This window comes from Arctopsyche grandis, chromosome 2 (genome assembly GCF_051622035.1).
Source record: "Arctopsyche grandis isolate Sample6627 chromosome 2, ASM5162203v2, whole genome shotgun sequence".
NCBI lineage: Eukaryota > Metazoa > Arthropoda > Insecta > Trichoptera > Hydropsychidae > Arctopsyche > Arctopsyche grandis.
The window spans coordinates 31,706,861-31,723,608 of NC_135356.1; the positions used below are offsets into that span (position 1 = coordinate 31,706,861).

General features: G+C 39.8%; 1 protein-coding gene across 1 annotated transcript in view; it reads left to right on the plus strand.

Moving 5' to 3' along the window:
* Nucleotides 1-358: 358 nt before the first annotated feature.
* Nucleotides 359-16,748, plus strand: part of LOC143921156 (uncharacterized) — a 325,759-nt gene continuing 309,369 nt past the window's right edge. Inside the window, exon 1 of the mRNA XM_077444333.1 lies at nt 359-517. The gene's annotated coding sequence lies outside the window, so the exon portion shown is untranslated. The remainder of the gene's footprint in view (nt 518-16,748) is intronic.

Below are 16,748 nucleotides of genomic sequence, written 5' to 3' on the forward strand. Positions count from 1 at the left end.
GCACTTCTTTTGATTCAATTCATATCATTTTCTTGCACGCAACAATCTAAAACCACTTCGCAATATATTTGAATCTTTGAAAAGATAAAAAATTGAAGTTTCGATACAATTCTAAAATACTTTAGTATTTGTATGCTTTTTAGATCTCTTACTTTTCAATCAAACTTCTATCTATGTATATCCGTGTATACAACTTTTTTAATAACTACAGGAATTCCTGTACAGAGATTTCATACAAATTCAAATTGAATTTGTATAATTTTTTGTAAAGGAGAAAAATAACCATTCAGGCACAATTTTAGAGCATTGTGACGATTATGTGTCGTTAGTTTTAATTAGATGTATTTTTATATTTCAGTGAAGTTTATGATGTAGTAATTGATGGCGGACCGGCTGGTCTCACCAAGCTTTATGAAAATGGGTAGGAAGCTTTGCCGTTGGAGGCCGGCAATCCGATAGACGACCGAGCAAACAGCTTGCCACTCGGAGACGCTATTACAGATCTCGGAGCTGAATGGTTATTATAAATTGTTATTTATATTGATATGCATTTATTTACTTTACAATATAGTCTTTATTGTCAAATGGCTAGGAGATCGCGAGCGGGGGTTCGGTCGAGGATCGCGACCTCATGACATACGTCATCAACGGGATCCCTGGCAGGTCTTCTATGAAGGGGATGCTGCATTGTGCCCGCAATTTGAAGGAGTTCAGGGACAAGTTGAGCGCCTACGAAGAGCTGGTGGAAAAGGTAAAGGCAGAAGAAGCAGCCGCAACCGTAGCCACAGCCAAAGCAGTGCCCGCACCCACAACTGGAGGCGGCTGGAGACCCAGAGGCCCGCCCAGTTGCTATCGATGTGGTGAACGAGGACACTTCGCCCGAGAATGTCGTAAGCACGAGCGGCGAAAGGAAGCTCCATCTTATAGTGGTACAGTTAATGATACGCAAAGCCCTAACCCTACATGTTCTTTGTTCCAGCCATGGGTGGTCGATCTAGAAATCTGCCGGACAAGGGCCAGGACGCCGGCACTGATCGACACAGGCAGTGAAGACAACCTCGTCGGCGAGGACTTCGTGCGTCGATGCGGCATCATCACTAGGAAGTGTCTCAAAAAATTTACAGGGTTCGGCGGCGGTTCGGTCCTGTGCACCGAGACCGCTGACATTAGCGTTAGGATTGAGGAACATGATTTTGACATTTCATTTTACGTTGTTCCCGGGAATATGGTACAATACGATATATTATTGGGTCGGAGATTTGTGTTTTCAGTAGACTTTGTTATGGACAGGAGTGGCTTTAGAATAAGAACTAGTGAAAGTGTTCCTGTGATAAAAGACCCGTTAACAATTAATACCGTGGATATAAGTGACTGTGATGTGAGGGACAGGTTAGAAAGGCTCGTTGGAAGTTATGTGCCTGATAGCGATGTGATTTCGCCCCTGCAGATGAGGATCGTACTAAAAGATGACATTCCGGTATACGAGCGGCCTCGGAGGCTGACGCACCCAGACAGTATGGAGGTAGAACGACAGGTAGCCACCTGGCTAAAAGACGGAATCATCCAGGAAAGTTACTCCGATTATGCCAGTCCGGTGGTCCTGGTCAAGAAAAAGGATGGAAGTAAGCGGTTGTGCTGCGACTACCGACGGCTGAATAAAAAGATAATCCGTGAGCGATACCCATTACCACTGATCGAGCAACAGCTAGACCGTCTCCAAAACGGGAGGATCTTCACCACGCTTGATTTGGAAAACGGATTTTTCCATGTACCCGTTAGCCCTGATAGTCGGAAGTATACGTCATTCATCACACCTGCGGGCCAGTATGAGTTTTTGAAGGTGCCGTTTGGAATATGCAATGCGCCTTCGGTTTTCCAACGGTTCATTAATCACGTCTTCAATGACCTCATTAAGGGAGGAGTGGTGATGACGTACATGGACGATCTGGTGATCCCCGCTAAAGACGAAGAGGAATCTTTGGAGCGCTTGGAAAAGGTGCTGGAGGTTGCCCGCCGCGCCGGGTTACGTTTTAAGTGGGAGAAATGCCAGCTACTGAAACACCGGATACATTTCTTAGGCCACATTATAGAGGGTGGGAAGATCTATCCATCCAGGGAGAAGACGCAAGCCGTAGAAGAATTCCCGGTCCCAAAGGACGTCAAGGCCGTGCAGAGTTTCCTCGGACTCACCGGATACTTCCGAAAGTTCGTTCCTGAATACGCTACTATAGCCAGACCACTGAGTGACCTGCTGAGGACTGGAGTGAAGTGGAGTTTTGGCGAAGAACAAGCGAAGGCGTTTACCGCATTAAAAGCCTCGCTAGTGGAAACTCCCGTCCTCCAACTATTCGAGTACGGGCGGTACACCGAACTACACACTGATGCCAGTAAACATGGCTACGGCGCAGTGTTACTTCAAAAGTCGCCCGAAGATGGCAGGCTGCACCCGGTTAGCTTCATGAGCCGCAAGACCACTCCGGCTGAGGAAAAGTACCACTCATATGAGCTGGAGGTGCTGGCCATTATAGAGGCTCTTAAGAGATACCGGGTCTACTTACTGGGTCAGCCTGTCAAAATTGTAACTGATTGCTCAGCGTTCGAGCAGACGATGAAGAAGAGGGACCTCGCAACGAGAGTGGCCCGGTGGGCCTTGCTTCTGGAAGAGTTCGAATACTCAGTAGAGCATCGCCCAGGAGTGAGGATGCGGCACGCAGACGCCCTCAGCAGGAATCCCGTCATGGTGGTGGAATCAGAGATGACAACCAAAATTAAGAGCGCGCAGAACGGTGATCATCGACTGAAGGAAATACGTATCCTCACTGAGAAGGGACAAGCCGACGGTTACCTCCTACTCAACGGAGTGCTTTATCGAGAGCACCTGGGAGCGAGACTTTTGGTGGTTCCACAATCCATGCGGACCGAGGTGGTCAAAAATGCCCACGACCAGGGGCACTTCGGCGCCGCTAAGGTAAAGGAAATTCTTCGCCGAGATTTCTGGATCCCCGGCGTCGACGCCGCCATTGAACAGTGCTCGAAGAATTGTGTCGCCTGCATTTTAATTAATGGGCCAACAGGAAAACGCGAGGGATACTTGAACCCGATTGACAAGAACGGCCCACTAGATACATTCCATCTTGACCACCTGGGCCCGTTGGCTTCGACGGCAAAGAAATACCAGTATCTCTTGGTGGTGGTAGACGCTTTCACCAAGTTCGTATGGCTGTTCCCCACTAAGACGGTTACATCAGCGGAGACCTTGAGCAAGATCAGGACCCTGCAAAACTTCGTTGGGAACCCGAAGAGATTCATCACCGATCGCGGAACGGCATTCACAGCCCAAGAGTTCAAGGACTACTGCCGGGAGGAAAAAATAGACCACACGTTGGTGACCACAGGGGTGCCGCGGGGAAACGGACAAGTAGAACGGGTGAATCGGACGATAATACCCGTTCTAGCCAAACTCAGCATCGAGGATCCGAACAAGTGGTATCTCTACGTGGAAAGGGTGCAGCGATACCTAAATAGCACCTACCAACGGAGCATCTCTACGACACCGTTTGAATTGTTGACCGGCACGAAGATGAGACACAAGGACGACGTGAGGATCGAGGAGCTCCTTAACGAAGAGGCCATAAATCAGTTCTCCAACGAAAGGGAGGAACTTCGGAAGGCAGCCAAGACTAGTCTGTTGACCATGCAGGAGGAGAACCGGCGTATCTTCAACAGGCAAAGGAAGCCGGCAACCCAGTACAACGTTGGCGACCTAGTCGCTATCCTACGAACTCAGTTTGGACCAGGGCTGAAAATTAAACCGAAATATCTTGGCCCCTACAGGGTGGTCAATGTTCAACTCCATGATCGATACCGGCTGGAAAGTTGTGGGGCGACGGAGGGTCCATCGCGGACAACATCATCTGCCGATCATATGAAGCCATGGCCGGGATCGGTTAATAATTGAAGTGTGTGTGACAGTGAATTGGAGAATAAGTGGAGTACCCGGAAGGGTTTTAGTTAAGCCTTACTTGATATTTGATTATTGTTCTATTTTGTTAGTAGTTAAGATTTGAAATATTGTTAATGTTTTATTGATTATTCTAGTGTTTTCATGTTTTGGCGAGTGTTTGGTATGTTGAATAATGTTTTAATTTGGTTACATGCCTAGAAGAATATGAGATAATTGTATTGAAATGTAATTCTAGTGATGTTTTAAAATGTGATTTGTTTCCGATGTAAAGGTGTTAATTTTAATGCTATGTAATTCTTGTAATGATTTTAAAATGTGATTTGTTTCCGATGTGAAGGTGTTGATTTTAATGCTATGTATTTCTTGTAATGATTTTAAATTGCAATTGTGATGATTTATGTGTGACTTTAATTGTGATGATCTGTGTGTAACTTTTTTTGAAGATTGAATTGTATTGAAACGTGAAAAATTGATACGATACTGAAATAAGTTTGAGATTATTGTGGAGTATGTTGAAGACTACTGTGAAGTATGTCTGGGATTATTGAGAAGTATGTCTGAAAATTATGTGTAATATGATTGAGGAATGGCCCGGCAGGTGAGAGAAACCTGAGGGCAGGTTTGTGGTCAGGAAAGGCCGAGTTGTAGTGTTGGGATTAAACGAAAGGCTGATGTATGGGCTATGGCTGTGAAAGGGTATGTTACGACCGATCGTAGAGGGGGGATGAAAAAGTGGCATAGGGCGCGAAAGGACCGCTATTTTACAGTTAGTAGAAGTTAACCTTCCACTGGGGGCGGTTGGTCGTTAAACCACCGCGTGGTGTCGTTTTAATAAACAACATGACTGAAAACGCACGTGTTTGATCTTCAATTCCACCGCCACATCCCATCGTGGTCCTGAATAGCGTCATCTATTCAGGAATTCCCCCCACATATATGAAGAATTCATACGCTTAATGAATTAAATCTGCCACTGCGTACGAATATTCTGAAATAGTACAATATAATGCTGTTACATATATGTACATAAATGATTTATATTATTTCTATTGAATTCATTAATATATGCGTTGTAAGGAGTTAAAAAATCAGACCATTTGATTAAATCTGTTGAACATAAAATAAATTAAATTAATTATTTATTATAAATTAAATTAAAGATTGCCAATGAAATTGTGTCTCATCAATGAGTAATCGTTTTGTGAATGTCAATTTTCAGATACAAAGACCCGTTGAATGCTGAAAATTATGTCGGCGTGCGGAGACCAATCATGGATCAGACGCTGGAATGGTTTCACGAATGGGAAATTTCGCTCGAAGCATCCGATACTTGGCTCGACACAGCCGTCAGTACTTACTTGGAGTATTGGTTGTGTTAGGGTGATCATCTCCTCCACTGGATATTAAACTGTGCTCGATAAATAGTATTTATGCTGGTAAAAATCGCAATATTCATATTCTAAATAATTTTATTACGTTATCTTAAAGTGCATATAACTTTTTTATTATAAATATTGCAGTTTTCTGGATGTTTGTAGACTTCAACTCTCAAATATCCCCAAAGGAAGAAATTATAGAGCAAGTACAGGTCACCAGATGTAACGAGATCGTATTGTGAAGAAAATTTTAATAATCTCCTCATCGTTTAAATAGTGGATCCTTTCTATCCAAACCACGTACGTATCTGAATTATAAATTTAAGAGATTTTCAGTCCCGGAAAGTTCCATGGCATCTATAGATTTGTACCAATCGGAAGTTACTGTAGCTTCTTCGCATCCCTCATCGAAAAAGTACCAACAACAAACAACAAAATCTGCACCAGCTTATTAAATAACTTTCACAGAGGTTTCTTTAAACTCTTCAAGAATGCACCGATGCACACAGAGACCTAATACCCCATTTCTTATTACCCCAGTGGTACCCTTTGCCTTCTTTTACCTTTGCTTCAATACGCATTCAGGTGGGGCCGATCAACGATTGACGCTGTCAACCGTGTCGTCGGAACAGTACGATCGACATGGGAAGGATCTGTGAAGCGGAGCAAGCATGTCGCTTTGGTGGCGCTGGACATCCGAAATGCTTTCAACTCGGCTCGATGGGATAATATCCTAAGAGCCGTGGGGGAGGACCATCGGGTGCCCCGCTACCTGACGAGACTGCTGGAGAGCTACTTTGAAAACCAACAACTGGAGTATCAGTGCGGCACTACCAGCGATCTCTCCTCGCGGCGACTCTCGTCGGGCGTCCCGCAGGGCTCTGTCCTCGGAACTGTCCTGTGGAACGCTATGTATGACGGGCTACTGAGGGTGGAGCTCCCGGAGGGTGCCAGCGCCGTTGCTTTTGCGGACGATGTCGCAATCATGGTGGTTGCGAAATCCCTCAGAAGCGTGGAGATCTGCGGCAATGACGCGCTCTATCGGGTGAGGACATGGCTAAATCGCGCTGGGCTGGAACTAGTAGACCAGAAGACGGAGGCAGTGTTCTGTCTCCAGTGTGAGCGCATTGCGCAAGGCTAGCTGCTGTCTGGTAATGTTCTCTTTCAGTTGCTGCTGTCCGGCAGCAACTGAAAGAGAGAGGGGTTTTTAGGGAGTAAGAATCTCACACTCCCCCTGGCATTCGGGCCGGGGGGGCCTATGCAAGGTTTTCCCCTCTCACGGAAAAAAAGTGGTACCCTTTGCCTCCAACTGCTCACAGATTCTTAATTCATGGCCTGGAAATCATTGAACATGCTCTAGTGCCCATAAGCCAGCTGAGTGAAGAGGCACAAGAAGTGAGAAAAAAAGAATTCAAAAGATATAGAAAATTTTTAATAAAGTGTCACATGAGAAATGGAATGAAGACGTTTTAAATTTACTTTTAATAACACCAGCATGAGAAAAGTATCCACAAAAGAGACTACAAAGTTTGAAAAAGAGGTTTTCTAATTTCACTGTTCGACAAATGACGACTTTTTTTTTGGTTCAGAGACGAGATTTTGCCCAGTGAACACGAATCTGGTAATAAAAAGTGTTGATTGGTTCGAGATTCGGAGATATATGTGTTTTTTATGTACTCGTATGGGAATTTTCGCCTCGCGTGCCACTTTTCGATGGGGTTCATGGAGAAGAAACGAAGTTTGCGTCGCATTTTCTCCTCGAAATGGGGGTCCGGGGATGCGTCCCTCCTCTTCGATGTCGGAGGGCGCAGACTCCTCGCGGGAGCTCACCGGCTCCATTTCGAACGCGAGTAAAACCACTACAAAAGATGACTAGAACAATGACAGCTGTCTCGACCTTACCAGCTGACAGCTGTCACTCGCTAGTGCGATTTTCAGTCAATTTCAATTCATGCCCTTCGAAATATTATGTGGCTATTTTTGTTGGTAAACGGACTACTAGTCAAATGTGAACCGGTCGCTCTAGATCGGTCACACGTGATCACCCGTCACCCTAAAACTGGTCACGAGAAAACAGGTCACACCCGAAAAGTGGTCACAAAAAAACTGGTCACACACACAAATAAAAAAATGGTCGAATTTTTGGGTGTGACCAATTTTCGGGTGTGACTAGTTTTCTCGTGACCAGTTTTAGTGTGACGGGTGATCACGTGTGACCGATCTAGAGCGACCGGTTCACATTTGACTAGTAATCACTAGAGGTAGGATAGTCACAGTGCTATCCATTGTTCCATTTTTGTAAATCCTTTGTAAAAAAGGTTCGGCAAACCTTTAACAATGCATTTACAATCTTTGAACAATACGCGGCACCTTTTGGGTCCGGTGACTAGTAATCACCGAACCATTTTTGCTAGACGAAACACTATAGCGTTGTGCACAAAAAATGGTTCACTATTGTCAACCATCTTTTTGCCCTCTTGCTTTGTAGGGTATGTACATATGTATACATTTTTTGAAAAAATATAAATATAAAATTATATATGAATGCATAAGCTAAAAACCAATAAATTTTATTTTTTAGTTTATGCAATGATATTGCAAGCCACCGAATGGTTGATAACACCTGTAACCCACTTAAATGACTTTTCCGGGAGGTTAATGAATTTTGGTATGTAAAAAGTAATAATATTTGAACCTGTAATGGAAAAAATAATTTTAAAATTATATGATTACCTCTTTAACCCTTAAATTAATTCCTGAAAGTCTGGCCAGTCAACCGGTTAATGAAGTATTTACATTCAAATGACCAAAAAATGTAGTATTTCTACTAGCCGTTGACCACTTGTTCTAAACCAAGATAAGCATAAGTTAATTAAAAAATAAAAATCTTGAAAAATGACTATTGAACGGATTATTGCGCAAATTGCGACCGCGCGCACAACAATCGTTGCCACAAAAATCGCGAATACGGAATATCTGGCACTCGAGTTCTCGTTATTACAATATTTGGCGTGGAGTTCTTTCGATTGATGGAGTTTTTGGGTGCCAGATGTTCCGTAATCGAGATTTTAATAATTAATAATCACAGAACCGGTATTCATATGTTGCCGATTGGCGTTAATGTAGTGGATAACGACAATAACTAGAGTTTCCTTTACCACAAACTAGCGATGAATTATACAAAACCCAATCATATTACTCATTATTACGGTAAATAGATTATTTCGCACATTGCTATCGCGCACACGACAATCATTGTCACGAAAATTGTGAACACGGAATATCTGGCACTCGAACTCTCTTTACTGCGATGGATAGAATTTTTGGGTGCCTGATAATCACCGAACCCATTTTTACATTAGTTTGTTAATGGAACTAAAATCACTCGCAATCCATAATTAGATTTTCAAATGTTTCACTTTCACTTAAAATTGTAAGACAACGGTCAGCGAATGTGTAGCGTCTTTTGGCAATAAGCTAATGTACTAATTCGGAATAAAATATTTGCACCCCCTTTTTTATGTTATGAAACAAAGATATTGCTAAGTATGTCCTAATCACAGTGAATGTACCATTTATTTCTTCGGTTTCTAATTTGATTCCCTATCAATGGCACATTTATTTTGCTAGAGCCCCTCAGGCACGGCGTTACAAATTTCTGAGATCCTTATTTATTTTACATATGTAGATATATACCAGGAAGGCTTGACAGGAAGACCCCAATGTGCCTTCCTAGACAATTAATAATAAACAATGCAGTATTTTTATTACACAAATCACTGTATTTCGAGAAGCTGAAGAACACGAAATTAACAATTAGTTAGTAACAGTTAGTAACAATGGATTAATTTATTAATAAATTAATCCATTTATGGATAGACATCTATGGATACTTGTACATATTTTTTTACAAATTGTACATATATTAAATATACAGAAGATGATTTTTTTTTGCCAATTTTGAGGAACCGTTTTAACAATGATTAGATAAAATTGGCAAATTCTGACAAGAAACAATCGACTTGGAGTCACAAATATCCAAATTCGATCCTGGGCTAATATATTAAAGATTAGCACAGGATCGAACCCAATCAGTGGCGTAGCGTGAATTCCCGGTGCCCCCCCGCAATATATTTTACGGCGCCACACCTCCCCCCCACCCCCTCCCCCATATATTAATATTAGAAAAATAACTTTCCAAATTAATGTTTATACTTTTTTACGTATCGATATGTGTACCTATATATCAAAGTGCATTAAAGTTTAATCTGGACGACCAACAAGCAGTGCACAATCTGTTTAAAGTCTCCGTCACGGGCCCGAATGTGAAACGTCCGAAAACGCAAACATCGGAAGGCAAAGATCGAAAATCAAAAGATCAAAAAAAAAGGGTGCATGGTAAACGGTACATACTCACTTAATTTGCGCGAGCAGGATACAACAGGAACAAGAGAAACGGGCTTTTCCTCCCATATTGATGTGCGCGCGCAGAATACGGGAGGAAAATCCTGTTCCTCTTGTTCCTGTTGTACCCTGCTCGCGCAAATTAAGTGAGTATGTACCGTTTACCATGCACCCTTTTTTTTATCTTTCGACTTAAGATCAGACCCAAAAAATATAAACAAGAATAAGAGAATTCTCAGCTAATAGGTTGAAGTGGCACTGACGTTCAAAAGATGGAAAAAAGACGGTAGTCTTCTAGCCCTATTGGCATAGATCAATTACACAATGAGGATAAATTCAAAATATGTTAATGTATGTACATACACATATAGTACAGATAGGCTGAAAAATAAGAGAAGTTTTTAAAAAAATTACGGAACAAATGAAAAAATCCGTGAAAAAGGCGCGCTTCGTGGCGCCCCCCCTGCATTGCGGGGTCTGCGGGCGCGGTAGTTATGCCACTGAACCCAATATTCTCTTGGTGCTAAACATAAACGCAATCAGTGAGCCATACTGATGGGTACCTCAGATAAATACATACTAGAATAAGAGAAAACAAAAAAATGAGGTTAGTAACGTTAATAATTGCGTTACGCTTACGAGGGTATAGTTATGAGATTTTAAAATCATTTTACAAAAGTAAAAAATGCAGGTTATCTTGAAAACTGTAAGGCTTTGTATTATGGGGTGACGCGAAAATTGGTCCACTGCCAAAATGTACACGCGACAATTGGTTCATTACCAATTATGTATTATGGTAAGTGTAATGACCTCTAAAAGCACCCTGTATAAAAATGAAGAAGCTTCTCTTTCTCCTCAGCTCCATAAAACATGATAAAGCTCCTCAGAACAATTAATGAAAAATTGAAAATCGTCTAATTTGTAACAAATCTCTTCTATGAAGACCACGAGATGGTGTAAGCTTGAAATTTATTAAGAATAAAAAGTAAAATATTTATTTATTTATTTGGAAAATTAGCGGAAAATAGCATAAAGAGGCAAAAAAATTTTTGAGATTTTATTCTCATTTTGGAAATTTAGTGTATGAAAATGCTGGCTACTCCTGTCCAAAAATTATTATGTTGTAAATTTTGCAATCATTTATAACACAAAGACGATGGTAATATTTTTAGATATTTTCCGCTAATTAAAAATTTCTTTGAATAAAAAAAGATTGGTTATCCCAGTTCAAAAATTATTATCAGAGTACGGATAGCCAAGGTGCCGCTCATTGTTCAATTGTTGTAAATGCTTTGTAGAAAAGGTTCGGCAAACCTTAAACCTTCATATGTTTGCGGATGATACGTTAGTTTATATTGTAGGTGATGATGTTTAGGGAATTACGGTATTTAAGTGATTGGTTATGTGAGAATAAACTGAAAGTGAACTTAAGTAAGACTAAGATGATGTGGATGAATAATAAAAAAGTTGTGAGTGATGTGATTATGGATGGGAGAGTGGTAGAAGTAGTAGATAATATTAAGTATTTGGGCATTTATTTGGATTGTAAATTAAGTTTTAAGGTGCACGCAGATAATATTATTAAAAAAATGACAAAAAAAGTTGGTGTACTTTGTAGGTTAAGAAATTTATTAAGAATAAAAAGTAAAATATTTATTTATTTATTTGGAAAATTTACAGTTTATTAAGTTACATAGATTGATAGTAAAAAAACATAATTATGTTAAGTAAACCATTAATAATTTTCACATATAGGTAAAAAAAAGAAAAGCTCAAACATTTAAAATAAGAAACAAAAATGATAATAGAGTAAGATAGTTAGAGAAAACAAAAAGAAAAAAATAGAAATAGCAGTATAATAAAAATATCAAAATAATAAGAATAATAATATGATAAAAATTATGAAATAATAAAAATAATATAATATATAACAAAAAACAAAAAGACAAAATAAAAATTCATAATCACAATCGTAAATTTTCAATAAAATTAATCATCGAAAAACAAATTTGAAATAATCACTCTAGCTTGTATAGCATTAATATTAAATAAGTCAAACATAGAAATTGTTAAAATTAGTGTGTTGATGGTGGAGCTTGCACGCCAGATGAATGAGCTTCTTCCATAATTATAAAAAGTATTAGGTATGTAAAGGAGCTCATTACATCTAGTCATTCTATTTGGCACACGCAATGATAGTCTGCTCAATAATTGAGGACAGTCGATCGAGCCGTTAAGGATGTTCAAAATTGTTGAGATGTCAGCTATCTCCCTTCTTTTGACAAGTGGAAGTAGATGCTGACACCTACAAGCATCTTCATAGGAAGTATAGGATAATCCAAAACGGCTACTGATGTACCTCAAGAATCTCTTCTGAATGCGCTCCAATCTGTCTCTTGCACCAGAGTACTCTGGGTTCCAAACTTGGGATGCAAACTCAACAATACTTCTTACGTATGCACAATATAGCATTTTGTATGATTTAATAGAAGTAAAGCATTTGGAGGACCGGATGACGAACCCGAGGGCCTTCGACGCTCGAGCTACAACATTGTCAATATGTTTACCAAAGGATAGATCAGAGTTTAAAAAGACTCCCAAATCCCTAATTTCCGATACCCTTGTGAGTCTATGTCCGTTGATTGAATGAGGAAAGTCAACTGGACATAGTTTTCTGGTGAAGGTTATGCAGGAGCATTTTGCTACATTAATTTCCAACTTATTTATGCTGCAATAAGCCTCTAGCCTGAACAAATCATCTTGTAGGGCCAAAGCATCATTTCGGTTGTCTATTCTCTTGAAAATCTTCATATCATCAGCAAATAATAGTACACTTGAATTCTGAAAACATTTTTCAATATCGAAGATGAAGATATTGAATAATAGAGGTCCCAAGAGGGAGCCTTACATACATTAAACCTTCGATATTGTTATTATTTCAGACGGGAAGTGCATAGATCGTGATTTTATCATGACTGACGGATTTCACAATTTCAACAGAGCTGGTCAGTTAAATGAACGCAATCAGTAAATAAGAAATTTGAATATTATATTGTAGTATGTATGTATAAGTATCAGCAGTGTAATACCCCTCCTCCCCCCCATTGAATTGATATCGATCTCTTACATGGCGACATATGTATGTATATGTAAGTATGCACAGGTGTACTTCTTGGAATTACATATTAACATTCTACGAATCCTCCATGGATTTAGTAAATCTGTTTAATCCTAAAAATTATACGTTTACGTATAATTTCATCAATTTAGTATCTACATATACATATATTAATATGTACTTGTTATTATGTCAATAAAATGTGTATTTATAGAATATGAAAAACTGTTTTCAGAATTCTTACATAGATTGTATGTACATATGTTTTTAGTTGGACAACACATTCAACCTACTTGGCCCTGTTCTAACGATGAACCATTCGAGATTTCAGCATGGTCCAAACAATTCACTGTAAATATTATATAATATAATATTTATATAATAAATAAGAAGAGCTCAAAATTTTCAAATAAATAATCATTTTATATTTATAGGTATGTTCCGAGGAATGTTCCCCGAAAAATCATTGCAACTCCACCTGCAAGTGTTGCGATGCCTTCTTCACAATCCATGACATATTTAGAAACATCACGACAGGAAATACAGATGCTTACGGTTTCGGAAACTAAACGTGATAATTATTGAAATTATTGAAATTACAAACTTAAAGGATAAGAAATAAGGATAGCAATCAATTGTCTGTATTTCAAGCCACTCGATCGTATTAAATTTACAAGTTTAATAATACAAGATGTCAAATGTTCAACTTTTAACACATTTTTGCACAATACTTGTTGATGTATAATACAATGAATTATAGTTAAATTGTAATCGGGACACTTTTTGGAAAATTTATCCCGGATTTTCTTTAATGGTCCAATATTTTTACCCGTCAAACTTGGTGTTCTGTCAGTTGTTATTTTTTTTAGGCAATTAACAACTTTTTAAAAAATATCAGCTCCCGTTGTTTGATCTTTAAGTGATTCCAATGACAACAGCTCTTCAATAATTTCAAATTTAGAGTTACATCCGCGTATGAAAATTAATAACTGTGGGGTATCTTTTCGATCATCACTTTCGTCGAGAGCTATCGAGTACCATGTGATCGATTCTAATATTGATGATAATTGCTTATTAAAGTTTGTATTCTAGTTTGCCGTCTAGTTTGGCCCAAATTTGAATTCTAACTTATGTCAGAAACGATAAACCATTTAACAAATCAACAAAAATTTCTCACAAAGACCCTCACTAATAGATCTTTTATAGATAATGGTTAGTGGCAAAGTTAGGCTTTCAGCACATTTTGAGATAAAAATTGGAGAAATTAAATCTGGGCCTGCTGATTTATGAATATCAGTTGATTTCAAAATATTTAATACTTTTTCACTTCGAATTTCAATTGATCCAATTTCAGAGGAAGTTGTGACAGAACAGACGTTGGTTGGTAAGGGATAAGTGGAAGTCGATTGATTAGAGACAGGTTTAAGGAACGTCGAGTAAAAGAAGGAAGAAAACAAATTACAAATGTCCACCCCCGTACCAGCAGTAATGTCACCATGATACAGAATATGAGGTAGGATGTTGTTTTTGTTCCTTGATTTAATGTAGGACCAGAATGCTTTGGGATTCAAGGAAATGTCGTTTTCTACTTTAGTCATATAATTTTTGAAACATTCTTTCTCTAAAGTTTTTGCCCGATTGCGTAATAGTACAAAGGTATGATGGTCAGCCAAGTTGTTATAATTTTTGAATTTCTTAAAAAATTTGTACTTTTCCTTCAGGATTTTTTTTAGGGGTGCAGTATACCAAGCGGGAAATTTTCTACTTTGAACATGTTTCTGTGGGATATATTAAATTATATATAAGTTTATAAAATGAATTTACAGCATCATCAAAAGAAACAATATGTAAATAAGACCAAGAAACAGAGTTTAATTCATTTTGAATCTCGTTATAGTTACCAAGATCAAAAAGGAATCTAGTATAAGGTTTAGATCTAAGTGATCGATAAATAGTTAGATCAGCAGTAATTAAAAGAGATTTATGATAAGGATCTTCAGGAACGAGAGGATCTAAACAGGCATCTACTACCAAATGTTCATTTGATAAAACTAGATCAAGAATACGGCCGAATAAGTTAAGTACTCCATTATATTGTTTAAAGTTACAAAAATGTAATGCATCAATAAGAGTCATTTCGGTGCTTCTTAATGAATTGATAGGCATAAGTCCTCCTCTGGAGATATCCTGGGACCATTGGATATTACTTAGATTGAAATCTCCCACGATTAAAAATCTATCATCCGGGTAGTTTGTTGTTTGTTGGCCTTACCAGAGCGAACCAGCCTCGCGAAGAAGCTAAATCTCTGCATTAACTGTCTGCGTCCTGGCCACAAAGCACACAAACGCGTTGCTCCCACTGTCGCAAAGCACACCACACACTGCTGCACGCTGAGTCCCATAGCACTTCCAGGTACCTAGACGCCGCTCATATCCCAAAGGAAGCAAGTTTCGCTAATGAAGCGCCACACGCGTCTAGCCTTCATTCCCTGCATTCAACCACCAGGGCAGCAACAGCCCCTCGCACCGTTCTGTTATCCACAGTGGTGCTGTCTGCCCGTGGGAGCGATGGGCGTTGGAATAAGTGTCGAGCACTGCTCGACAGTGGGTCGGAACTCAACATCATCTCTAATGTCCAACCACATGCATTGAATGCAAGCATGGTCGGGGTAGGCTGTCAGGAAACGCCAATCTCCCAGGGCGTAGTCCTGCACGTTGCCAAAATAAAGGAGATGGAATTCTTAGTAATCCCCAAGATCATGAACAAAGTTCCATCCAGAGACGTGTCGGAATTACGGTTGGGGTTGCCACAGCGCATTTACCTTGCTGACCCCACATTTGATTCCCCGGGTGCAATCAACATGGTCCTCGGATGCTTGGCATTCCATCAGTCCCTCAAAAACGGTAGGAGGAACATTTCAATTCCTCCATCACTCGCCAGCGAACGGGGCTCTACCATTCACCTGTTGAACACTTCGTTCGGCTGGGTTGTTAGTGGGGAACTGGGCTCAGTCCCAACCACCAACCGCTCCGGGAACTGCCATCAGACAGCTTCTCGTGATCCGTCGGCGGACCGAAGAGTTCGTTTGCCGAACCCGCTTCTAAAAGAAGCCACGGTAAACCCGCACCCGTTGTTTCTCATGTCATCCAACCTCTCCACCCCAAATCCAGTCTTGCCTGGTCAATTCCTAGCTGGCGAACCACTGGTTGCTCAACAGCGGGAGGATCTGGTCAATCAACCCGCAGCGCGGGCGCTACCACACCAGCATCATTTACGCTACGGTTTTGGTAAAATTAAAAATATTAAATCTTTTGGACCAGATTTCATTCCAGATTTCATTTTAAAGGGTAGTGAGCCTGGACTCTCGCCTCCATTGATTTTTATTTTTAATCTAATGCTGAAGACTTCAGTTTTTCCTGTATCATGGAAGTGTTCGAAAGTAACTCCGATCCATAAAAAAGGTGATAAGTATTCCATTAGAAACTATCGCCCGGTTGCTATAATATCCTCTTCTGCAAAACTTTTTGAAATTATACTTCATAGGTATATTTTCAATCATTGCCAGAGTATGATTATTGATCAGCAACATGGATTTCGTCCACAACGTTCAACGACCACAAATTTGTTGTCATTTTCTGGTTTTGTAACAGGTTCCTTGGATGCTAATATTCAAACAGATACTGTTTACACGGATTTCGAAAAGGCTTTCGACAAAGTAAATCACTCCATCCTTATCAATAAACTAATTGGTTATGGTTTCTCATATGGTCTCTCTCAGTTATTCACAAATTATCTCAAGGATCGACGTCAGTTTGTAAAATATGGAATTTATTCTTCTGTTGAATACCCAACCTGCTCTGGTGTTCCACAGGGTTCTAATCTTGG